The sequence below is a fragment of the Lathyrus oleraceus genome, chromosome 2, assembly GCF_024323335.1.
Source record: "Lathyrus oleraceus cultivar Zhongwan6 chromosome 2, CAAS_Psat_ZW6_1.0, whole genome shotgun sequence".
Taxonomy (NCBI): Eukaryota; Viridiplantae; Streptophyta; class Magnoliopsida; order Fabales; family Fabaceae; genus Lathyrus; species Lathyrus oleraceus.
In genome coordinates, this window is record NC_066580.1 from 269527774 (window position 1) to 269555510 (window position 27737).

A 27737-nucleotide genomic window follows, 5' to 3' on the forward strand; every position below is an offset into this window, starting at 1 on the left:
GGGCAAGAGAAAAGGATCAAAGTTAGTTGTTAGTCAAACTCGACAAGACATCGCATCTCGTGCCTACGTATCTCATCTGGACATGAGAATCAGAGTTGCCATAGTTCGGCTAAGCTATTTCTAATTGGTTTGTGTTTTTTAGTGAACGACGTTACTACGCAATCTACCGGATGCTCGACCTTGGGAGACTTACTCACCTGTAGTAGAAGGAGTCAACGTGTCCTTAAGAGGGGATAAAGTTGGTTTGTGTTTTAGGAAAGCCCGCGCAAGAAAGGAAGTCCTAGACGAAGGAACCGTGCTACCTTAATTGACATGCAAACGAGACTATGCGAAGTCTAGCAATCCTATGGGGATACAATCACACCACACAAATACATACAGCATGAAGTAAACACACCAACAAGGGGGCTCAAACATCAAGGGTGAGGCTTTAGTCAAGGGGTCATATCAACCTCGACAAACAAGCCGGCTGGAAGGGTATCTGATGCTCTTAACCACTGACATTGACCGTCAGGGTGAGCAGATGAAAGGTGATGAGGGTAAGACCTCATAGCTCTTAACCCGGGCCTGGGTGAGCTTCAATCAATGAAAACGTGGGGATCCAGAATATGGGACCCTACTCCACTTGACTGACTCTATATACAAGGATCTTGGGTGCTTATTCAAATGCATCAGCACGTAGTGCGAGCAAGATGAAAGACTCAACTGAATAGCAGGGGATGGATTTTTCATCCCTTCTATATGCCAATTGCCTCTTCACTTAGGAGGACTTGAATTACATGGCACAAAAGTAAACAAACACAGTCATTGCCTCTTAAGGAGGACTTCAGCCAAATGCCTGTCAAACAGAAACGACAGGGCTTCCAAACTACATGGAGTTAGAGGGATTACCTAAGTGGTATGCCAACCACAAGCAAATCAAAGCAACTCAAGCAGTGAGTTAAAGCTACTAAAGTACCTGTGAGAAAAGCTAAATAATCAGTACTATGTTCAGACAAACAACCAATCAGTCAATCACAGTGTTACAACTCAATAGGCACACAAGTCAAGATTTATGACTCAAGAATTCAAGTGATTCCACCACATTCCATGAACCTACAACACAAAGGATTAGTGCACAAAGTAATTTGCATCTCATGAAATGAGATTACATCAATCATTAAGATTAGAAGCTTGAACCTGAAATACAAAGCTTAGAAAGTGAGTACAAACCACTAGCACCAAGTCTAGGGTCAAAGGTAAGGCAAAAAGTCAAAACAGAAACCAATACCCAACATGTAGCATATTTAATCTATCATGAACATGTCCTAAAAAGGATCAAGTCAAAAGTATTAAGCAAAATCATCACATGAGCAAAATATGGCAAAGGAAATTTCAAGGCACACAATTGGTCATCAAGAATGAAAATTCCATATTAAAATAGAAATGAATCAAACAATCCTGGAAATTTTTATGAGCATACAACATGTCCAACACAATCATCATGCCAAAAATTAGAATCAACAGAGTTCAATTGACCTAGAAATGAAAATGCACAAGTAGGCCATCAAATTGTGTGACACACATTGTCACACCATACAATCATGTGTCTAAAACAGAGATGAAAAATGAGAAAAATGCACAACCAAACCTTAAAAATCATGCAACATGTTGGGAATCAGCATATAAAATTTCACGGCATTTGGATAATGTATGAGCATTTCACAATAGAATGCATGAAGCATGTCACATTTGCATACATGTTCAAATAAGAATCCACCATCCAAAATCCAGAAATGATAAAATCAAGAAAATCACATCATAAAATACTAGACACTTCAAGGAGTATGTGAGAAAAAATTGCATTCAATTCGGACTTGTTTTCAATTAGTTATGATTTTTTGAATTAGCATGAAATAAAAATGGAATTAAATGTGAAAACATGAAAATAATGTGAAAGTGAAATGAGAAATTTAGAAATGCCATGGCTGAGGATCGAATGGAGGTTCAAAGCGCGTCCGAAACGACGTCGTTTTGGCTATAAGGAATTCAAATGAAAAAAATGCAGAAGTGCGCTCGGTGGGAATCGAAGGAGGGGTCTGGTACGTCAAAACGACGTCGTTTTGAGCTTATGGCTAGGGTTTTGCAGACGGCGGCTGGGAACTATTCACGTACGGTGGAAACCACCGTCTTCTTCATGAAGATGGTGGATGAACAATGATCATCATAATTTTTTTTGCAGAAATTGCAAAATCATACATCATTCAAAAGCATGTCACGTGTAGAATACAAATCCAGCACTATTTTGGTCTAATTCCTCACGTATCATGCAAATCGAGCAAAATCATTTTTCACCATCAAACTTTAACTTCACATAACTCCACGAATACTCAACCAAATTTCAAGATTTTTATATCAGAATGATCAGGAAGCAAAGATCTACAACATTATGCACATAAAATTATGAATTAAGAAACTCGAAAACCTAACCTCTTGAAGTGCAGAACAATGGAATCGTGGCTTTGAGCTCTTGCAAGTATCCAGATCTTCTCCTATGTTGATATTATGAAGCTTGATGCAATAATTGAAGCTTGAGATGGCTTGGATCTAGCTCAGATTTGAATCTCCATTGTCATGTTCTTGAGCTTGCACACCTTGATTCTTCACCAAATGCTTCAATCAAGAGCTTGAATTCTACCAAATGATGATCAAGAAACCAGAATATGCAATAAAAATCATGTGTTACTTGAAGAATTTCGAATTATGGTGGAGAGAAATTTTGGAGGGAAAGTTTGAATCTAGATCTAGAATGATGAATTGTGAGAAATTCTGTTAGGATTAGGGCTTTATATGTTATGTTAATCCATTTGCTAATTACACTTAGGCATGGCTAATGAAATTTTAGTGAGAAATAAGGTGTTATGCCAAATTGATTTTTCACCCCATGCATGCAACATGAACGTGAACAGTACCACATGACCATGCAATTACACTTAAAATCATCTTATGAACATGATATAATGGATAAAAAACTCATATGATGCACCAAATTCAAATTCATGATTTTCCCTCCAAAATGAGCATGAATGAGCAAACGGTCATGTGATGAAATTTCATGCAATGCCTTGATGGATTTGGAAAATATGAGTCATGACAAGCATTATGCAAAAAGAGGCACTCAATTTGGAGTTTTAGATCAAAAGTTATGGCTTGTTGAAGTTCCATGCACACTTGGCAATGATTTGATCATATCTTCTTAACCGTTCATCAGATGCTCATGATCTTGGACTTTTTGAAAATGGGAGAGAAAGATCTTCAACTTTCATGTTGGATAAAATTTCATTTGAAGCTTCTTTGATCTTGGAAAGTCAAGTTGAATTTGATACAAAAACTTGCCATTTTTGGAAACTTGAAATTACATGTCACTTTCCATTTTGGGAAACTTTTGATCTGGCTTCAAAATCTTCAATGTAGTTGTTTGACATGATGAATAGGCCTCTTTTGGACATGAATGAAGTGTCTCAAACCATTTCTCCACCTCCTAGCCCTCAGTTGACTTGCAGTTGACTTTTATGGGCCCCAGATGACCTGAAACTGCACTGTGGACTTTAAGCCTCTAACACTTGGTCAAGTTGCTTCAAAATGAACCTTGGTTCATATAAGCTCTTCTAGCATACTCATGTGGCTTCTTTTCAAGGAAATGCTTGGTCTCTTGCACAGATGAATCCTCTTGATGCCAGTCTTGACTGATGAGATGCAATGCACTATGCAATGTTAATGTAATGTTAGTAACCTAAAAAATGAAATGAATGCACGAATGGGGGGTGCAAATTTGAGGTGCTACAGCTGCCCCTATTCAATCAACTGAGAACCTGAATGGATGAGAGCAACGACTGTCAGACCTTCAAGGTACACAGGGATTGAATACCAAAAGAACCGTAGAAATTTGCACTCTGCAGGGGATGAACAAAAACAATCGACTTGATATACACTGATATCAAGGAACACGTGGCCATTTACCGATGGCGGCTTCAACTGGGGGGACAAGATATTTACAACTGAAACCAGACAAGACTTTTACCGACGACTCTACTGGGGACTTTGATTTTTATCGGAGAAAGAAACCACGACCAGACATCGACAGATGAATGGGAAAGAGAAGCCACGACCAGACGCCAACGGACGAATGGGAATAGAGAAACCACGACTAGACATCGAAAGATGAATGGGAAAGAGAAGCCACGACCAGACGCCAACGGAAGAATGAGAATAAAGAAACCACGACCAGACATTGACAGATGAATGGGAAAGAGAAGCCACGACCAGACGCCAACGGATGAATGGGGAGAGAAACTCAACCAGACATCAACGGATGAATGGGAGAAAGAAACCACGACCAGACGCCAACGGACGAATGGGAAGAAGGAAACCACGACCAGACGCCAACGGACGAATGGGAAGAGAAACCACGACCAGACGCCAACGGACGAATGGGAATAAAGAAACCACGAGCAGACGCCAACGGACGAATGGGAAGAGAAACCACGACCAGACGCCAACGGACGAATGGGAATAAAGAAACCACGACCAGACGCCAACGGACGAATGGGAAGAGAAACCACGACCAGACGCCAACGGACGAATGGGAAGAGAAACCACGATCAGACGCCAATGGACGAATGGGAATAAAGAAACCACGACCAGACGCCAACGGACGAATGGGAAGAGAAACCACGACCAGACGCCAACGAACGAATGGGAAAGAGAAACCACGACCAGACGCCAACGGACGAATGGGAAAGAGAAACCACGACCAGACATCAACAGATGAATGGGAAAGAGAAACCATGACCAGACGCCAACAGACGAATGGGAAAGAGAAACCACGACCATACCTCAACAGATGAATGGGAAGGAGAAACCACGACCAAACATCAACGGAAGAATGGGAAAGAGAAACCACGACCAGACATCAACAAATGAATGGGAAAGAGAAACCACGACCAGACACTAACGGATGAATGGGAAGAAAGACTCAACCAGACATCAACGGATGAATGGGAGAAAGAAACCACGACCAGACGCCAACGGACGAATGGGAGAAATTCGATCTTACGGACATCGAAAAATGATGTCTGCTGACACCAAAAAAGGGAAGGACCCACATGGGGATCAACACGACACCTACTGGTATCGTAAGAACGACATCTACATGTGCCAAGACAAGGCCAACCACTTGCCGGGGACTACTCTGGGGAGTCAAGCTTTCCTTCCACGGACGGGCCAGGAAACAAATCTCTCTGGGGAATGATCGAGTCTGAATGCTGCCAAGAGCAACTGATGCAAATGTACCATACAAATGTTGAAAAATGATCCGCCTCTGCTGGGGATATGGTCCAATCTGGTTTAACACATGTATGCATATGTTTGAGTTTTCTATGGCGTAATGCTCCGTATTGGATGGACATGCTACGCGATTTGAGGATGCAAATGTAGATGATGATTACTATATGCAAGATGCAAAGGAGGAAAACTCCTGCTGGGAGAGCCAATGATCACTCTGCTGAGGACACCATTCTGATTTGATCTTCCAACTCTGTGGGGAGACACAACAACTCTGTTGCGGATACTTCGTTGATCTGACACTCTGGGGATGGCAGAGAAACCAACTCCACTAGGGAATCTCTGGCTGGGGAACACACCAACCTCTCAAACATGCTGGGGAATAACACTGCTGCTGGGGGAAGGGATAAACCTCACTAGGGACGACGTCCACTGAATCCAATCCACTTGGGGACTCCACTAGGGGAAACAACCAATGCTCACCTCTACTGGGGATAACTACCAATCCATGAGCAGGATTAACTCTACTGGGGATAATTTTCACCGAACTTGATCCGCTTGGGGGCCTCGCTAGGGAAAACCATCAATGCACACCTCTGCTGGGGAGACTGCCCACCTAGAGGAAAACATTCACAACCCTGCTGGGGATTACAACACTTCAGACCTGGCTGCTGAGGAACAAACTACCCACAGACACACCTCCGCTGGGGAAATAACAATCTTCCGGCTTGCTGGGGAACTAACAGTCCTCAGACTTGCCGGGGAAAAGGCCACCTGCAGACCTGTTTGGAAAAACATCCTCAACCCTGTTGGGGATTGCAATCAACTTCAGGCCTGGCTGCCGAGGAAACACCGATCTTGAACTCGCTGGGGAGACAAGCTCTGAACTTGCTTTGGACAACCCAACTTCCCACACTACTGGACAGTGTTGAAACACCTTTGAACAAACTGGAGCTCAACTGCTTCAGCCAGCAATCAAAGATAGTAACCTGTAAAACAGCAAGATATACATGCCCCAAGGGATTGTATGGACAAGATACACCCAAGTGTAATCAACATTCAAAATGATTTTCAAATGTTTTATCTTTATGCCCGTTATTGTCAAGCCTTCATGTTTTTTATATGCAATGTTTATCAAAAATTCGGACGTTTTTGCAAACAAAACAGTAAAATAAAAACAAGAGAGCAATTTGACTGAATAACTACTTTTATTGATTGAAAATGGGCCTATAAAGGCAAGTACATCAGGAAGCAATTCCTAGGAAGAGGTAATTGCGCCAAACAAGGAAATAAACTATCCTATTGGCAATGTGAACACAACATCCACTATTTTCCAATTCTGTTATGACTCGTATCTCCTTAATTTCCCCCAAATTCCCTGCTTTCTGAGAAGAATGATTGGACCGATCATATCCTTCAGGATGGTAGACGATGAAGCGCGATGAAGTACAAATAACTCAGACTGTAGTCTTCGCTTTAATCCCTCTTTTGCCTGGATCGCCTTTTCAGGTTTTCAATCCACCAGGATACCCATTTTTGCCTAAGCCGCCCTTGCGAGTTTTCAACTTACCGGGTGTACATATTTTTTTTATTCTTTATCCCTAACTTTTTCCCGAACCTCTTTCTTTTTTTTTGTTTTGTTCGTCGGGATGCCCTTTTTTTCCTGGACTCTTTTATTCTTTTCGTCCAGCGGGTCAATTTATGCGAAGTATTTTTTGACTACATCTGAGTTAACAGGGGACAGAAAATCTTCACCATCCATAGTTGTAAGCATCAAGGCTCCACCAGAGAAAACCTTCTTCACAACATATGGACCTTCATAATTCGGAGTCCACTTGCCCCTGTTATCTATACCGGGAGGAAGGATCCTCTTCAAAACTAAATCACCTGTCTGATAGCTTCGAGGACGCACTTTCTGATCAAAGGCCTTCTTCATCCTTTTCTGATACAGTTGCCCATGGCACACAGCTGCTAACCGCTTCTCCTCAATAAGGCTCAACTTATTAAACCTTGTTTGAATCCATTCAGCTTCGTCTAGCTTGACATCCAGCAGGACTCTCAGAGAAGGAATCTCCACTTCAACAGGTAGGACTGCTTCCATACCATACACAAGGGAGTAAGGGGTTGCCCCATTCGACGTACGTACTGAGGTACGGTACCCATGCAAAGCGAAAGGCAACATCTCATGCCAATCCTTGTACGTCACGACCATCTTCTGCACAATCTTCTTGATGTTCTTGTTTGCCGCCTCTACAGCACCATTCATCTTTGGTCTGTAAGGAGAAGAATTGTGGTGTTCGATCTTAAAATCCTTGCAAAGCTCTTTCATCATCCTGTTATTGAGATTCGAACCATTATCAGTAATGATTCTCTCCGGAACCCCATAACGACAGATAATCTCCTTCTTAATGAATCGGGCAACCACTTGCTTGGTAACATTGGCATAGGAAGATGCTTCCACCCACTTGGTGAAGTAATCAATCGCCACCAGGATGAAGCGATGTCCATTAGAAGCAGTAGGTTCGATCTTCCCGATCATATCGATGCCTCACATCGCGAACGGCCAAGGAGAATTCATAACATTCAGAGGGCTTGGTGGTACGTGCACCTTATCTGCATAGATCTGACATTTGTGGCACTTCCAAGCATATTTGAAACAATCGGATTCCATGGTTATCGAGTAATAACCAGCTCTTAACAACTTCTTGGACATTGCATGACCACCAACATGGGTACCGAAAGACCCCTCATGTACTTCCTGCATCAACATGTCTGCTTCGTGTCTATCCACGCATCTGAGCAGAACCATGTCAAAGTTCCTCTTGTACAACACATCATCCTGATTCAAATAAAAACTTCCAGCTAGCCTTCTCAGGGTCTTCTTGTCATTCTTTGACGCTCCTTCAGGATACTCCTGGCTTTTGAGGAAATTCTTAATATCATAGTACCACGGCTTCTTATCAACGACAGACTCGGCTGCAAACACATACGCAGGCCTCTCGAGTCGATTCACAGCAACGTGTGGCACATGATTATGCCAATGAACTTTGATCATAGAAGACAAAGTAGCCAAGGCATCCGCCATCTGATTTTCATCTCGGGGTACATGATACAACTTCACTGTCTTAAAGAAAGTCAGGATCCTTCTGGTGTAATCTCTATAAGGAATCAAATTCGGTTGGTGAGTATTCCAGTATCCATTGACTTGATTGATCACTAGAGCGGAATCTCCATAGGTATCCAGAGTTTTGATCCTTAGATCGATGGCTTCCTCAATCCCCATGATACAAGCCTCGTACTCAGCCTCATTGTTGGTTACTTCAAAAGTCAACCTGGCAGAAAAAGGTAAGTGTGCACCTTTAGGATTGATAAGTACTGCCCCAACGCCGTTTCCATTCATATTAACTGCCCTATCAAACATCAGTGTCCACTTGTCATCAGGATCCAGTCCTTCCTCGACAAGAGGCTCTTCACAATCTTTCATCTTTAGATACATGATGTCTTCATCAGGGAATTCAAACATCATCGGCTGATAGTCCTCGATCGGTTGCTCGGCAAGGTAGTCAGACAAAATACTACCTTTGATGGCCTTCTGCGACGTGTACTGGATATCATACTCCGTTAAAATCATCTACCACCGAGCCACACGCCCGGTAAGAGCTGGCTTTTCAAAGATGTACTTCACTGGATCCATCTTAGAAATCAACAAGGTAGTATGGTTCAACATATACTGTCTCAGTCGGCGAGAAGCCCATGCCAAAGCACAACAAGTTTTCTCGAGCTGCGAATATCTTATTTCACAGTCGGTAAACTTTTTGCTAAGGTAGTATATAGCATGCTCTTTTCGACCAGACTCGTCATGCTGTCCCAATACACACCCCATTGAGTTCTCAGTCACTGATAGGTACATTATCAGAGGCCTCCCAGGAACTGGAGATATAAGGATTGGAGGTTTCTGCAAATACTCTTTTATCTTATCAAAAGCTTTCTGACAATCATCGTTCCACCTGATTGCTTGATCTTTTCTTAGCAATTTGAAAATCGGTTCACACGTGGCAGTTAGGTGAGATACGAACCGTGCAATGAAGTTCAATCTCCCTAAAAACCCACGAACCTGCTTTTCCGTTCTTGGTTCAGGCATTTCTTGAATAGCTTTCACTTTCGCTGGATCAACCTCAATCCCTTTCTCACTGACAATGAAACCCAACAGCTTTCCGAATCTCACCCCAAACGTAAACTTGTTTGGATTCAGCCTCAGTTTGAATTTTCTCAGCCTTTCAAACAACTTCTGCAGGTTTACCAAGTGCTCCTCTTCTGTCTGAGACTTCGCAATCATATCATCCACGTATACTTCAATTTCTTTGTGCATCATGTCATGAAAGAGAGTCGTCATAGCCCTCTGATAGGTAGCACCGACGTTCTTCAGCCCAAATGGCATCACCTTATAACAGAACGTGCCCCAAGGTGTAATGAATGTCGTCTTTTCTATGTCTTCTGGCGCCATCTTGATCTGATTATAGCCAGAAAATCCATCCATGAAAGAGAAAAGTGAGGATTGAGCAGTGTTATCAACCAATACATCAATGTGAGGTAATGGGAAGTCATCTTTCGGACTGGCTCTGTTTAAATCCCGGTAATCGACACACATCCTGACTTTACCATCCTTCTTCGGCACGGGTACAATGTTGGCCACCCACGGGGGATAATTGGTAACTTCCAGAAAACCCGCATCCAACTGCTTCTGAACTTCCTCTTTGATCTTGACAGCCATATCAGGACTAGTTCTGCGAAGCTTCTGCTTTACCGAGGGACAATCTTCTCTGAGAGGTAGCCTGTGCACCACAGTATCTGTATCCAACCCAGGCATATCTTGATACGACCATGCGAATATCTCCACATATTCTCTCAGCATTTCAATCAGCCCTCTCTTGACATTTTCCTTCAAAGCAACCCCGATCTTGATCTCTTTCCTATCGCCCTCAGTACCAAGGTTAATAATCTCCAACTCTTCCTGATGAGGTTGGATGACCCTTTCCTCCTGTTTCAACAATCTGACCAATTATTTGGGGAGTTCACAATCTTCCTCACTCTCCTCTTCAGCTTGGCAAATGGGATGATCAAAATCATACTGAGCCATAACATAACTGTTTTTAGTGGAGTCCGCGAGATCGATTCTGCATGAACGATGTTTAATGCTTTATTTTAGAAAAGAGTTCAAGAAAGTCACAAAAACAAAAAACATTGCCATTTTATTGTTTTGAAAATGAAAATAAAAACAGAAATACATTGAGCACAAATTCGTTTGTAAAACGTCCTTTATTAATGATAAACATTGCAAATTCAAACATGATGTGGCCCTACAATGAACCACTACGCCCCGGGCAGAGCGTAGGGTTTTTGTGCAAAAATGAAAAACAAAAGAAAATTACTTTGTCTGAAGAGTAACTTGGACTATTTCTTCGGCTGTCCAATTGTTCACCATCTCTCCTGGAGCACACGGGCGCACCCAGTTGTCCAGATCACAATCGTTGTCACCGTCTTCACTACAGGCTGCAAAGACGTCACCATGATTCATCAACCCAGCGCTGGTGAAGGTACATGGCCCTTTCTGAACACCCTGCTCTGACTGAAGCGGCTGATAACCAATACCGAATATGTCTTCCTTGACGGGCATGTCAACCATCTTGCCCCAGCCTTCTGCATTGCCTGAGTTGACAACCTCCAAAGCCTGCTTGTAGGATGCAATTGAGACACCTGGCTTCTTCTGCTCAACAAAAGCCACCTTCTCAATAGCAATGGTCTCAAATGCTTGGCACAGAGTTTCATGAATTTCGCCATCCATCTCCACATATTTGAAAGAGGATAAATGACTCACAAGAATGTCCTCCTCGCCGCACACAGTCACAACCTGACCATTCCACACATACTTCAGCTTTTGATGGAGAGTTGACGACACTGCCCCAGCCCCATATATCCAGGGACGCCCCAATAAACAACTATATGCTGGTTGAATATCCATCACATAGAAGACAATATCAAATACCTCCGGGCCAATCTTCACTGGCAACATGACTTCACCAAAAACAGACCGCTTGGATCCATCAAATGCACGGACGATGAGATCACTCGGAGTGAGAACAACCCCTTCAACATCAATCTTGCTCAAAATCTTCTTGCGCAACACATTCAAGGAAGAACCGGTATCAACCAACACATGCGACAACACTGCGCCTTTACACTCCATGGTGATATGCAGAGCTCTGTTATGGTTGCGACCCTCAGGCGTCAAATCCAGATCTGTGAACCCCAAACCATGTCGTGAGCTCACATTCGCAATAACACCCTCCAACTGGTTGACAGAAATCTCTTGAGGTACGTAAGCCAGATTCAACATTTTCAGTAAGGCATTACGGTGTGCCTCAGAACACAACAACAGAGAAAGGATAGAGATTTTCGACGGAGTTTGGTTCAGTTGGTCCACAATCTTATAATCACTCTTCTTAATGATTTTCATGAACTCCTCCACATCTTTCTCAAATGAGCCCTCAGGCGCCTCCTTCTGTACAGGTCCTTCCTCAACCACAGCTTGTTTCCCTTTTGCTTTCGCAAGAGCCTCAGCATTGTTATCTTTCAAAGTCTGTGGTGCAAACAGACGACCACTTCTCGTGAACCCTCCAAATCCTCCCACATTGTCCACAGCCGGACCAACAGTTACTGGAGTTCTACTTGGCACACCAATTGTCACTGGAGCCTGATTCACTGGTCTTGTCTGACTTTCTGACCTTCTGTTATTGCGGAAAGCATTATCATACTTCCAAGGGACTGCCCTACTATTCTCAACAAATCTTTCACCAGAAGCAGCAAAGGTGGTAGGAGTACCAATAGTTACCGGTGCGGATATGGTCACTGGGGTACCAACAGTTACGGGTGCATTGACAGTTCTTGGCGCATGTCCAGGACCCTCAGACGGTTTAAAGTAAATGGTGACAGTTGATACCACCCCACGATCTTTCACAGCCCGACTAAACTGTAGGCAACCATCATCCATCAAACCCTAGATACCTCTTCTCAATTGCATACAACCATTCTCTTGATCATCACAGTTTGAACAACTTTCATCACAGCCCGGGAACACTCCCCCTTTCAACAGACGCTCTTTTACCACAAGCAACGACGTCTGAACCTCATCAACACTGACTACCAAATCCACAGCTTCCTCACTTTCCACATTGTTCACCCTAGGCCCCCCATGCTGAGGCATAGGGTTATTCACAACATTCGGAACAGGAGCAAAGTTGATTATCTTGGCATCAATCAGATCCTGGACCTTATGGTGAAAAGCCCGACAATTCTCAATATGATGCCCCGGTGCACCGGAATGAAAATCACAATGAGCATTGGCATCATACCCAGCAGGAATTCTTGTCAACGGAGCCATGGTGCGAAGCTCAACAAATTTCAACCTGAGCAGTTCAAGAAGCAATTCAGCGTATGTCATGGGCAACGGGTCAAACTGACGCTCTGGCATTCTCTGTCTAGGTTGGAATGGGCGTTGTTGTTGTTGTTGTTGTCTTGGATGTTGTTGTTGAGGTTGAGGTTGGGGTGTTGGGATAGTCACAGCGGCAACCTGACGGTACTGTCCTCTGTTCATATTTCTACGACTGTGTACTGCATTAGTCTCACCCTCCCTCCTTCGGGGTACCCCAGAAAATGGCTTCTTTGAACTGGAAGATGAAGAACCAGAATCTTGAATCTTACCTGCTTTGATGAGACTCTCAGTCCTCTCTCCGCAGATAACCACATCAGAAAAGCTACCGAACGGGAAACTTCCCATATGGTCCATGAACACCCCCTGCAATGTTCCAATAAACATATCAGTCAGCTCTCTCTCCAGCATCGGAGGTTGCACTCGGGCAGCTAACTCACGCCACCTCTGGGCGTACTCTTTGAAGCTCTCGCCAGACTTCTGACACAAGCTCTGCAGTTGGGTTCGGCTCGGAGCCATATCCATATTGTACTTATACTGCCTCAAGAAGGCCTCACCCAAATCTCTCCAGCTTCTAACAGATTCTTTCCTCAAGTCCATATACCAGTCCAAAGACGCTCCAGACAAGCTGTCCTGGAAAAAGTATATCCACATCTTCTCATCGTCAGTATATGCGGAAATCTTTCTGTAGTAGGCTTGCACATGGGTGCGAGGACAAGAAGTGCCATTATATTTGTCAAAGGATGGCGCCTTGAATTTGTAAGGGATTCTCAGCCCATCAACCAAGCCCATATTGGTTACATCAAATCCCAGAGAGTTCTGACACTCCATGGCACGAATTTTCTCAGCAAGGGCATCAACTTTTCTATCCCTCTCTTTAGTCCTACCCACCTCATCATCATCACTGAGGAGAGTGAACATATCCTCTTGCCTGTCAACCAGCGGAGCAGGATGACGAACTGGAGCACGGGTTGCTCTAACATTAACAGTCTCAGGAGCGATCGGTTGTCCGTTGATTCTGATACCCCTCAGTTCATCACCCACAGCATAGTTATTGACGGGAATGGTAGCAGCAACATTGTCATTAACAGGGACTCCCTCTGGCGAAGTACGGTTGACAGGTGGAATCACAACTTCCTGTCTCTGGGCTAAGGCTCGCAGCTCCTCTTGCCCTTGAACGACCCCTTGCATCATGCTCATAAATTGGGCCATGTTAGCCCTCATCTCTGCCAATTCAGCCTGAACTTGATCCATGCTTCTCTGTTGATTCAGTCTTGTCGCGTAGCGGTGCGGACGATGATCAGCAATCCTGCCTAAAATAGGAACCAGAGTGAGAAGTCTTGTTCAAGAACACCTGTAATGCAAGAATGATATGTGTATGATGCGTATGATGTGTATGCTGTTTATCATGAATGATCCTGAAAAGGATATACATATGCGGGTTAACTGTTCTTTTTTTCCATTATCTTTTTTTTGAAAATAAACATGCTATGATGCAAAATGATGACACCCTGGCAGGTTGGCTGAGTATCACAAGGCACAGGATCAGGACTTCAGCATCAGAACCAACAGTCATCACCAGAGCAAGTCATCATCTGAGTAAGTCATCATCTGAGCAAGTACCCTCAAATTCGGCCCAAGGATCTGAAATAAACGGAACCCTCTGATAAATACCAAGGTCAAACCTTTGGCGTCTAGAAATAAAGACCCATAAATCCAACTGAGCCATAGTCACTATCACAGAATCACTGACGGAACCTGTACTTGCAAGAATCAAACCCTCCCCTCACAGGTGAATTCTAACAAGGTCATCCTAAGGCGGATAATGGTCTCAACAATCGGACAAGATACTCAACGGGTTTGCCCTTTCGGGTGTGCCGTTGCAGCTTTCATAAATCGTCTAAACCAAAGATCCGGGAAAGAACGGTCACCGAAGTCAACAACTCAGCTGAGGTGACTCAACCAAAGTGGATACTCCACAAAGGAAGAGCACTCTCAAATGAACCTCGTCCGGCTTGTGGTATGTCACGTTGCCAAAAACATGTTGACCTAACATGAGAGGCAACATGAGACCATGCTAATCCTAGGTGTATACTCGGGCCTGGGTTTTAGCCCCACTCAGAACACCCACCCCAAATCAGAGGAACCAACCTGTACAGAGTCCAGCACAATGATAATATGATGCACGCAAACACATATGCAAATATATACAATCACAGTACAACAATCATAAATGCAATAAATAAAGCAGCAAAAGCAACCAAAACTATCCTAGAGAGCGCTAGGATTGACTCGCTTAGGGAAGATGGACCAGCAAGAGGTCAACTTCTTATTGTCCCCAGCAGAGTCGCCAGCTGTCGCATTACGCGAAAAACCGGCGGGAAAAAGACACAGAGCCGCCACCGTGCGTTATTTATCCCAAAGGAGGGAAAGGAAACGCTCGAAGTAAACCTGGAAAGGAATGGTCTCACGACCAGAGATGCAAGGATCGGGAGCCGGTTATGCGAAGGGAAGGTATTAACACCCCTACGCATCCGTCGTACTCGACGGGATCCACGCTCAAAAAGAATAGGAGAAAGGTTGCTAATAAAACTGCTCAAAACTGCACACGCTGGAATAAAACACAGATGAAAGACGAAAGAAAGGTGACTCGGCAGGATGTCGCATCCTGGTCCTACGTAGTTTGTCAGACACAAACATCAGAGTCGACGTAGTTCGGGATACGGGAAACGTGCTCGCTAGGATATCGCATCCTATGCATACGTATCTTCTCTAACCAGAGGAAGAATCAGAGCACTCGTAGCTCGGCTAACGCACGCCGAAACAAAAACACTGAAACAAGACGCAGAGACATCAGGGCAAATACACAACCGGAAACAGAATGCCAATCGCTGGTCTTACATCCAACTCCACAAAAGAAACAGGAAACCGAATGCCAATCGCTGGGCTTACATCAGACTCCAAATAAAGAAACGCAAATAGGAAACCGAATGCCAATCGCTGGGCTTACATCAAACTCCAAACAAAGAAACGCAAACAGGAAACCAAATGCCACTCGCTGGGCTTACATCAGACTCCGAACAAACAAACACACACAGGAAACCGACTGCTAATCGTTGGACTTACGTCAGACTCCACGCACACACACAAGAAGAAGAAGGGTCTCGATTGCAACTAGGGCAAGAGAAAGGGAAGGTCTCAATCGCAACGGGGGCAAGAGAAAAGGATCAAAGTTAGTTGTTAGTCAAACTCGACAAGACATCGCATCTCGTGCCTACGTATCTCATCTGGACATGAGAATCAGAGTTGCCATAGTTCGGCTAAGCTATTTCTAATTGGTTTGTGTTTTTTAGTGAACGACGTTACTATGCAATCTACCGGATGCTCGACCTTGGGAGACTTACTCACCTGTAGTAGAAGGAGTCAACGTGTCCTTAAGAGGGGATAAAGTTGGTTTGTGTTTTAGGAAAGCCCGCGCAAGAAAGGAAGTCCTAGACGAAGGAACCGTGCTACCTTAATTGACATGCAAACGAGACTATGCGAAGTCTAGCAATCCTATGGGGATACAATCACACCACACAAACACATACAACATGAAGTAAACACACCAACAAGGGGGCTCAAACATCAAGGGTGAGGCTTTAGTCAAGGGGTCATATCAACCTCGACAAACAAGCCGGCTGGAAGGGTATCTGATGCTCTTAACCACTGACATTGACCGTCAGGGTGAGCAGATGAAAGGTGATGAGGGTAAGACCTCATAGCTCTTAACCCGGGCCTGAGTGAGCTTCAATCAATGAAAACGTGGGGATCCAGAATGTGGGACCCTACTCCACTTGACTGACTCTATATACAAGGATCTTGGGTGCTTATTCAAATGCATCAGCACGTAGTGCGAGCAAGATGAAAGACTCAACTGAATAGCAGGGGATGGATTATACATCCCTTCTATCTGCCAATTGCCTCTTCACTTAGGAGGACTTGAATTACATGGCACAAAAGTAAACAAACACAGTCATTGCCTCTTAAGGAGGACTTCAGCCAAATGCCTGTCAAACAGAAACGACAGAGCTTCCAAACTACATGGAGTTAGAGGGATTACCTAAGTGGTATGCCAACCACAAGCAAAGCAAAGCAACTCAAGCAGTGAGTTAAAGCTACTAAAGTATCTGTGAGAAAAGCTAAACAATCAGTACTATGTTCAGACAAACAACCAATCAGTCAATCACAGTGTTACAACTCAATAGGCACACAAGTCAAGCTTTATAACTCAAGAATTCAAGTGATTCCACCACACTCCATGAACCTACAACACAAAGGATTAGTGCACAAAGTAATTTGCATCTCATGAAATGAGATTACATCAATCATTAAGATTAGAAGCTTGAACCTGAAATACAAAGCTTAGAAAGTGAGTACAAACCACTAGCACCAAGGCTAGGGTCAAAGGTAAGGCAAAAAGTTAAAACAGAAACCAATACCCAACATGTAGCATATTTAATCTATCATGAACATGTCCTAAAAAGGATCAAGTCAAAAGTATTAAGCAAAATCATCACATGAGCAAAATATGGCAAAGGCAATTTCAAGGCACACAATTGGTCATCAAGAATGAAAATTCCATATTAAAACAGAAATGAATCAAACAATCCTGGAAATTTTTATGAGCATACAACATGTCCAACACAATCATCATGCCAAAATTTAGAATCAACAGAGTTCAATTGACCTAGAAATGAAAATGCACAAGTAGGACATCAAATTGTGTGACACACATTGTCACACCATACAATCATGTGTCTAAAATAGAGATGAAAAATGAGAAAAATGCACAACCAAACCTTAAAAATCATGCAACATGTTGGGAATCAGCACATAAAATTTCATGGCATTTGGACAATGTATGAGCATTTCACAATAGAATGCATGAAGCATGTCACATTTGCATACATGTTCAAATAACAATCCACCATCCAAAATCCAGAAATGATAAAATCAAGAAAATCACATCATAAAATACTAGACACTTCAAGGAGTATGTGAGAAAAAATTGCATTCAATTCGGACTTGTTTTCAATTAGTTATGATTTTTTGAATTAGCATGAAATAAAAATGGAATTAAATGTGAAAACATGAAAATAATGTGAAAATGAAATGAGAAATTTGGAAATGCCATGGCTGAGGATCGAATGGAGGTTCAAAGCGCGTCCGAAACGACGTCGTTTTGGCTATAAGGAATTAAAATGAAAAAAATGCAGAAGTGCGCTCGGTGGGAATCGAAGGAGGGGTCTGGTACGTCAAAACGACATCGTTTTGAGCTTATGGCTAGGGTTTTGCAGACGGCGGCTGGGAACTATTCACGTACGGTGGAAACCACCGTCTTCTTCATGAAGACGGTGGATGAACAGTGATCATCATAATTTTTTTTTGCAGAAATTGCAAAATCATACATCATTCAAAAGCATGTCACGTGTAGAATACAAATCCAGCACTATTTTGGTCTAATTCCTCACGTATCATGCAAATCGAGCAAAATCATTTTTCACCATCAAACTTTAACTTCACATAACTCCACGAATACTCAACCAAATTTCAAGATTTTTATATCAGAATGATCAGGAAGCAAAGATCTACAACATTATGCACATAAAATTATGAATTAAGAAACTCGAAAATCCAACCTCTTGAAGTGCAGAACAATGGAATCGTGGCTTTGAGCTCTTGCAAGTATCCAGATCTTCTCCTATGTTGATATTATGAAGCTTGATGCAATAATTGAAGCTTGAGATGGCTTGGATCTAGCTCAGATTTGAATCTCCATTGTCATGTTCTTGAGCTTGCACACCTTGATTCTTCACCAAATGCTTCAATCAAGAGCTTGAATTCTACCAAATGATGATCAAGAAACCAGAATATGCAATAAAAATCATGTGTTACTTGAAGAATTTTGAATTATGGTGGAGAAATTTTTTGGAGGGAAAGTTTGAATCTAGATCTAGAATGATGAATTATGAGAAATTCTGTTAGGATTAGGGCTTTATATGTTATGTTAATCCATTTGCTAATTACACTTAGGCATGGCTAATGAAATTTTAGTGAGAAATAAGGTGTTATGCCAAATTGATTTTTCACCCCATGCATGCAACATGAACGTGAACAGTACCACATGACCATGCAATTACACTTAAAATCATCTTATGAACATGATATAATGGTTAAAAAACTCATATGATGCACCAAATTCAAATTCATGATTTTCCCTCCAAAATGAGCATGAATGAGCAAACGGTCATGTGATGAAATTTCATGCAATGCCTTGATGGATTTGGAAAATATGAGTCATGACAAGCATTATGCAAAAAGAGGCACTCAATTTGGAGTTTTAGATCAAAAGTTATGGCTTGTTGAAGTTCCATGCACACTTAGCATTGATTTGATCATATCTTCTTAACCGTTCATCAGATGCTCATGATCTTGGACTTTTTGAAAATGGGAGAGAAAGATCTTCAACTATCATGTTGGACAAAATTTCATTTGAAGCTTCTTTGATGTTGGAAAGTCAAGTTGAATTTGATCCAAAAACTTGCCATTTTTGGAAACTTGAAATTACAGGTCACTTTCCATTTTGGGAAACTTTTGATCTGGCTTCAAAATCTTCAATGTAGTTGTTTGACATGATGAATAGGTCTCTTTTGGACATGAATGAAGTGTCTCAAACCATTTCTCCACCTCCTAGCCCTCAGTTGACTTGCCGTTGACTTTTATGGGCCCCAGATGACCTGAAACTGCACTATGGACTTTGAGCCTCTAACACTTGGTCAAGTTGCTTCAAAATGAACCTTGGTTCATATAAGCTCTTCTAGAATACTCATGTGGCTTCTTTTCAAGGAAATGCTTGGTCTCTTGCACAGATGAATCCTCTTGATGCCAGTCTTGACTGATGAGATGCAATGCACTATGCAATGTTAATGTAATGTTAGTAACCTAAAAAATGAAATGAATGCATGAATGGGGGGTGCAAATTTGAGGTGCTACACCTTGTCTGTGATAACTCTCGTCCCCAGCTGGAATGATTGATGATTCATCCCTTGCAGAGTTCTTTGCTTCCTGGTATCTCTGATCCCCAGCAGATTGGATACTCTCCGGTGAACTTGGCTTTCTCTCTTAAGATGTAGTACCGGGTGGTTAATTCCTAGACCTGGTTGTGTTAGATATGTCTGTCTGTCAGCATACATCATACATAAACCACACATATTCATGCATAATTATAACATTCAAGTATTCATGTTGCATTCTTTGCCATATATCGTTGTTTGTTGTCTCCTGCTATTTAGTGATATACTTCCCCAAGCAGACGTGTGTGTCTGATCTCTCCATATAGAGTCAGCTCCATAAGCAGAAAACGTCTATCCTTTCTTCCATATTCCCCACGGGTTATATCCTCGTGGATGTTGATTATTTTGTTCCTTCCCAACACATATATTGGGTTGGTTTTCCCCATTGAGTTATATCCTCACCAGGACAAGTCTTGATTTGGTGTGCCTATCTAGTTTGATCCTAGATCGGTCTCTTGAGACTCTTTTCCTGTTTCCCCATGGTAAATGAATAATCACTCAATAATTAGTAATTATTATCCCGGCGGAGTCTGTGGTTCTCTACCCTCATACCGGTAGTTGTAAGTCATATTTTTGTGGTCTACTACCCAGTAACCGGTAGTTGTAAACCCCATTTTGTCCCCGTGCAGAGTTAAACCTTGATTGTTGTTCATCCTAACCGATGACGGGTACTCTCTTTTGTGGTTCTCTACCCTCATACCGGTAGATGTAATTCCCTCCTTGTTGGTTATCTTTATACAAAATTCGATATTGACATTCCTTAATTTTTTAGTATACCACCCAGTAACCGGTGATATATCTCTTGGATAATTGCTCTAATTACGCAATTTATCCCCAGCGGGTCATCTCTCGTCTATCTTGTTGTTGTTAGTAACGATTGTTCCTCCCCTGAATTGGTCATCATTATATACTTAGTTTTGGTATCCCGATGCCTTTTCTTTTCGGTCGATTTATCCTTTATTAACCCAGTAACCGGTTGTGGATAATCGTCCATGCGAGTATATTATCTATGTTCTGACGGTAATAGATAGTATATCTCATGCACTCTTTGATCGACGCCTTTTGTTCTTCCCCAGTTGAGTAAGATTCGTACCCCCTTTTCGGAGTCGAATGTCCATCCCATAATCGGGTTTGCTTTTTTCCCTCTTTTTGGATGATGAGTGTTTTGGGAATATTCCCCAATTCACACCTTGATTGGTCATCATTATATACCTAGTTTCGGTATCCCGATGCCTTTTCTTTTCGGTCGATTTATCCTTTATTAACCTAGTAACCGGTTGTGGATAATCATCCATCCGAGTATATTATCTATGTTCTGACGGTAATAGATAGTATATCTCATGCACTCTTTGGTCGAAGCTTTTGTTCTTCCCCAGTCGAGTAAGATTCGTACCCCCTTTACGGAGTCGAATATCCATCCTATCATCGAGTTTGCTTTTAGCCCTCTTTTGGATGATGAGTGTTTTGGGAATATTCCCCAATTCACGCCTTGGTCGGTCACCTATTATATGCCCAGTAACCGGTATCCCTGGTGTTCCCTCCTCTCTGCTCCCTATTATGTCTTTTTATCCTCTGTGGAGTCAGATTTTCCTGAGTTGAGATATACCTTTTTAGGTCTTCCTCAGATGATTTGGTTGATTGATATCTCTCAGAATATATGAGGTTTTCCTGAGTTTTCTGAATATATGAGGTATTATGGGTGAATTTGACTTTCTACCTCTTTGAATTTATTAGGCTTAAACCTCTTTGTCTCTTTGTTATTATTTAAGCCCATTCTACCTCGTCGAGACGAAGATTTTAACCTTCACTTCTCCGGCTAGAATGACCTTAAATAGGGGCATCTGTAAGACCCCAATTTTGACCCTAAGATCCCTCATGGCATCATAACATTGCATTTGCATAGCCTCAAGGATCATGAGCATCTTGGTTCCCTTTGCCTTTGGGTGGGACTCCTTGTGATTGGTTTGAGATCACCAAGCATGCTTGAATTATACATCATTTTTTCTCTTACTTTTGTTTACTAAAAAAAACGAAAAAAAAAGAAAAAAAGAAAAAGAAAAAACGAAAATAAAATAAAATAAATAAATAAATAAATATATAACAAAAAAAAATGGACTTGGGCCTCTCTCATTTGAGCCCACAGGTCCACAAAAACCAGGTTATAAATTCAGAGTTTCAGTGAAATAAAAGGGATGCCATTCCTATTACCCTGGTAGGAAAAAGAAAGTGAGAGAAGAGCTAACAGAGTTCAGAGCAACCTCCAGAGGCTGAAGGGAACTCATCGGCAAAGAACCAATTCCCTCTCGTATAAACCCTCAGATTGCTCTGCTAACCCAACGGTGCAATTCAATTTCATTCGATCTCTCCAATCAGGTTTGCCCTATATCCATCATCTTTATGCCTTCAATTTGAATTTTCTGAATATATGAGGTATTATGGGTAAATTTGATACCCTTTTGATGCATGTGTTTGACAGGAGGTTTAGGCCTCCTACCCTTGGTTGCTTTTTGTGAGCTTTTTTTGTGAATTTTAATGGCATGATTCATGTGGTTACATTTTGATTTGGGGGCAACTCTTGATTACCCTATCTTGTTTCTCTAACCTGTTTGTTGAGTTTTTTTTTTGTGAGGGCTCACATGACTCTTGCAGAGATGGCCTGGTGTTCCACTTTATTTGTGGGATACCCCCTGGAGGTTTATTCCGATTACCTGTGCTTAATGGCTTGAGATATTTGTTTGTGACTGCTTATTCCAAAGGATGGGAGCTACTTGGATCATCAATATGATCTCAAGAGGGGAACTCCTAATGTGGTTTTATTTTCTTTTTCCTTATCTCTTGTATGTTTAGGCATTTAACCCTTCTTTTTTTTCCCCATTCTAACCCAAGCCAAAACTTTTTGTGCAAACAATAACTTTTGTTTTCAACATTAGAAACCTAAGCCTTATGCTTTTGATTTTCAAACTTATTTTTCATAACACTTGTTCTGGAACCTTTTAATCCACTTTAACCCTATCTTTGTAAATACTTTTAATTGGTAAATATAACCCATTCAAATACTTTTTGTGGTTTCAATGGCCACCTTCTTAATCAAACCTTTTTTTATAACCATTAGCTATTAGGTTTGAGTTATCCTTGAGGTAGATATAATACTCACCTTTATCCTTAGTGATGGACAATGAGTCTTCCATGCTTATTATAGGGTTAACCCCACACTAGCATGTTGAAGCTATCCTCACATGGTGGATTTGTGGTTTTAGGTTGAGTTTTCTCCCTTTGATAACAAAAGACCTTAAGGTTTTTGGACCAATCAATTCACCAACTTTTTTTTGAATTTTTTTACCCCGAACTACGAGGTTTTGATCCTAATCTTTTTTTAAGATGGTACGTAGGCAATGGGTTCATCCATTCGAACACAAAATGTAAAATAAATTTGTATATTCTTTTCTCATCCCTTCAATCATGTTTGCACAAATAAATTTTCAAAAAAAAAAAAAAAACAACAACCTTACAACAAATGTGAAAAGGGTTCCCTAGGAGTACCTAGGATGCTTTGGGTGCCTAACACCTTCCCATTGCATAACCAACCCCTTACCCAGATCTCTGACATTTTTACTAGTTTTTGATTCAATAAAACTTTTAGGTTTTTGTTCACTTTCTAACCATTCCTTTGGATAAATAGAAGTGCGGTGGCGACTCGACTTGTATGATTTACCTTGGATTTAGTCAATATCTCTAATGGTAACGAATACCCCGCTACAGGGAAACTACTTCAAAAGGCTCTATGGTCTAGTTTACACATTCCTAGTAAAGGAATTCTGGAGGTTCGTTGACTACGGCGACCACTGCATTATGTCCTACGTTCCGGGGGTCAAGATGGTAATCATAGAGAAGTCCATTGCGAAGCTTCTGGACATGGAAAATGCAGGGGGAATAAGGATATACAAAATCAACCCTAGGGAAAAGTATATGTCCCAGGAAATCACCCCTATAACATTCAATCAAAACCCAGAAGGGAAAACCTCAATGAATAAAGAACTTCACTAGAATCTAAGGGTTTGGTTGAAGATCATTCTGGGAACTATCCACCATCGTCCAACGTCCAACTCCTATGACTACATTAATACAAATCATAAGTGCATTTTGTACTGTTTGCACAAATGGTTGAAGCTAAATCTTCCCTCTCTCTTCTTCAAATATATGAGGGACTCCGTCAGAGATACAAGGAATAATATTAAGCCTAGAAATTACATCCCTCTAGGGAGGTTAATTTCTGATGTGTTGATAGAAAGTGGGATGGTGTACCACCTCATCTCTATTAACATGTTGGAAGATGTTACAGTTGATGTGGGCAAGCCTCTAAATGCCAAGAATCTGAAGAGCATGGGGATTATTGACAAGGTCAGAGTCAAACCCACATTAGGCACCTCCTGGGACTCTCTGAAGGATCATAGGGAGATATCTCGTGGGATGTATCTCTTCTTCAAGATTGATCCCCTAGAGGTAATCGCTCACTACCTTCAAGATCTGGTAGCCCAGGGTATTGACATCTCTAGATTCACTCTAGGCTAGATACTAGAACAACCACCAAACTTCATGAAGAGGAATAGAGAGCCCTCTGAGAAGAAGAAGAAGAAGAAGGAGACTCAGAAGCTGGGAGAGACTTCAGGATCTCAGAAGCCACCTGTGCCTCTGAGCTCCTCCACTCCAAGTAAGTCTCCTATTTCTGAAGCTCCCTTAAGTTCTGGATCTAGGAAAATTCTATCATCCTTACCTCAACCCCCTCCAATAATCTCTCCTTTTGAACCCATTATCTCCATCCCAAATCCTTCAGAACCCCACACCTCTGAAACCCACAATTCCGAACCAAACACATCCTCATCCCCACTTAAAAAATTTGATCTCGCAACCACAACAATCCCTGTATTTGAGGGCATTTTATTTAGAGAACCCATATCACATCCCTCATTTACTCCCTCATCTCCTCCATACTATGACCTGACTTCAAACTCTGAACACTCAGATGTCCCTAACCCAACCTCCCCCACTCTGGCGCAACCATAAGCCACAGCAGAATCTAAATAGACTAAGTCTGTACCAGAAACCTCTAAACCAATACCACCACCCTCTGCACCCACTTCAGAACCCTCCGAAACCCTTCCACCCACTTCAAAACCCTCTAAAACCCTTCCTTCTACTTCTTCACCCTCTGAACCCATCCACAACCCCTCTGAATCTATCCCTTAAACCTCTGAACCCGATCTTACTTTTCGAGCCCTGGATGAAGTTTTTGCCAAGTTCTCATTGAACATTGTTGCGAGGCTCAGGAAGCTATCTGAAGAGTCCATACTAAGTGACAATCCTTTTGAAGTAAGGACTCACTAGAATGAATTTCTCAGATGGATGACATCCGAGATCTTCAAGCTCAAGGGAATCTCTGAACAAGTCAGAAATGACTGCATTAGAGATGATGAGGAAAGACTAGAGGTGTGTCTGGCGCAGGAGGCTGAGGAACGGATCAAGAAGGAAGATAAGGAAAAGGCCAAAATAGAAGATGATGAGAAAGTTGTTGTTGAAGTTGCTGCTGCTGAAGCTAAAGCTAAAGATGGCGCTGAAGAGGCTGCACACATAACTGCAAAGGAAGTTGCAAAGACTTCTGAGGTTGCTATGACTCGAGGTGAGTCATCAACATCTGATCTTGCTCCTTAGGTGCTCAATACTCTGGAACAGCTTCATAAGGAACAACAATTGGTAAGATCCAGACTCGACCAGCAAGATCAAGTCAACTCCAGCATCCAGAACCTACTTGCCCAACTACTTCAAAGAATGCCTCCTCCTCCAAACCCTTAGGTGTAACACCCCGATAAAAATAAATAATTATTTAATTTAAGCTAATATTATACTTATTAACTTAATTAAGTAATTTGGAATTATGGGATTATTATTATTATTATTATTGGGATAATAATATAAATTGGAAAATATATAAGTGTGAAATAAGGAAAAGGAATCCCATTTTTGGTAAAAAGAGTTTTTACGTGAAACAGAGAAGCGGCTGAAAAGTGGAAAGTGGAGAAAGGGCAAAGAGGAAGAGCAAGGGCAAAGGTTGGAGAAGAGAAAAGCTTGGAGCTCAAAGATTCGCCGGATTAATTCAGGTAAGGGGGGTTTATCGTCGTTTAATGGGTATTATGAGTTAACATGTAATGGGTAGTGATAAACCGTTGATTTGACTCTAATTGGGATTGTTGAATGCTGAAAAATTGTGTTGGATAAGTTGTGTTAAAGCTGTAATTGAATCTGTATTTGAGTGTGTTGTGATTTTCCGAACGTATCGCTTCTTACGGAATTGGAATCGGAGGTCCGGAAGTCCTCCAACGGCGGAAAATGCGGAAAATTCTGCATTCTGCTTCGTGTTAGCGCAGGAACAGCTTTCTGTCTTGCGTTAACCGGTTAACCCAGGGTGTTAACCGGTTAACACTGTTGTAAATTGTGAAAATGGCTGTTCTGTCTGCGTTAACCGGTTAACCCAGGGCGTTAACCGGTTAACACTGTTAAGTTTTGCCAGAAAGCGTGTTCTGTCTGCGTTAACCGGTTAACCCAGGGGGTTAACCGGTTAACACTGTTGGAAATTGGAAAAATTGATATTTTAATGTTGTGAACATAATTGATGATTGGTCTATTATAGTTAATTGTGATGAGTGATTTTGTTGGGTTTATGTTATGAAGTGTTGATACAAGTATGAATGAGTCGTTAAGTTGTCCCGGGTACGGGAAGTTGTTGAAAATACTGAGTTGTAGGCTTGGTGAGGCAAAGTTGATTATAAGTTGATTACGTTGAAAACATTGTTGTGTTGCCATTATGATTATGTTGTCGGAATTTTAAAGTCGCGTATGCCATATACATTCATATGCATTAAGTCGGAGCTTTGCTCACACCAGGTTGGCCTGGATTGGCAAATTTTAAGTTGAAAGTTGAAGGCTTATGCCTTGATGCCCAATAAAATGGCAATGATTTTAAGTTGGGAGTTTTACTCCGAATGGTACCACATGCATGACGAGTCGGGTCTCAATCGAGTTGCATTGTTGTTGGTATTGAGTATGATTTGAGATTATATATGTGTTTGTGTTGGTATTGAGTATGATAATTGAGTTGATGTGCCGTTACTGAATGCGTGATATAATTAGGGTGATTAATGTGTGAATTTACTTAGCATTACATGATGATTTATAATGCTTATTATATCGATTGAGGAACTCACCCTTACAACTATTTTTCAGGTAACGAGCAGTGATTGAGTAGAAGCTAGTGCTTGGAGTCTAGTGTAGTCTCCTTAGTGGGTCATGCTCTGATAGATGTAACATCGGGATGGGCTGTTTTAATTGTTTTATTGTTGGTTGTTGAACCATTTTACATGTAATATGTTATATGTTTTGAATGGCTGGTTTGATTTCTATCCGCTGCGAATTATGCAAAAATGTTATTTTGAATAAATAAAGAGCATGACAGTTATTATGGTGTGAAGTAGTTGTGTGACACCCTTGATTGCATATTTACTCTGATTGATATGTTGTTATTTTAATTATATATTCGGGGTATTTTAGAAGGGTGTTACATTAGTGGTATCAGAGCAGGTCGGTCTGTCCGGCCAGTTGTCGTGTCGTTACTGTCTAACAATTGTGTATTGTTACTAATCTAACTCTAAGTTGTGTTGTAATGATAAGTTGAAATGGCTGGAAGGAATGACGCTGCAATGGCTGCCGCAATGCAAGCGATGGCACAAGCTGTGCAGAACTTGCCAAATGCTGGTGGAGATGCT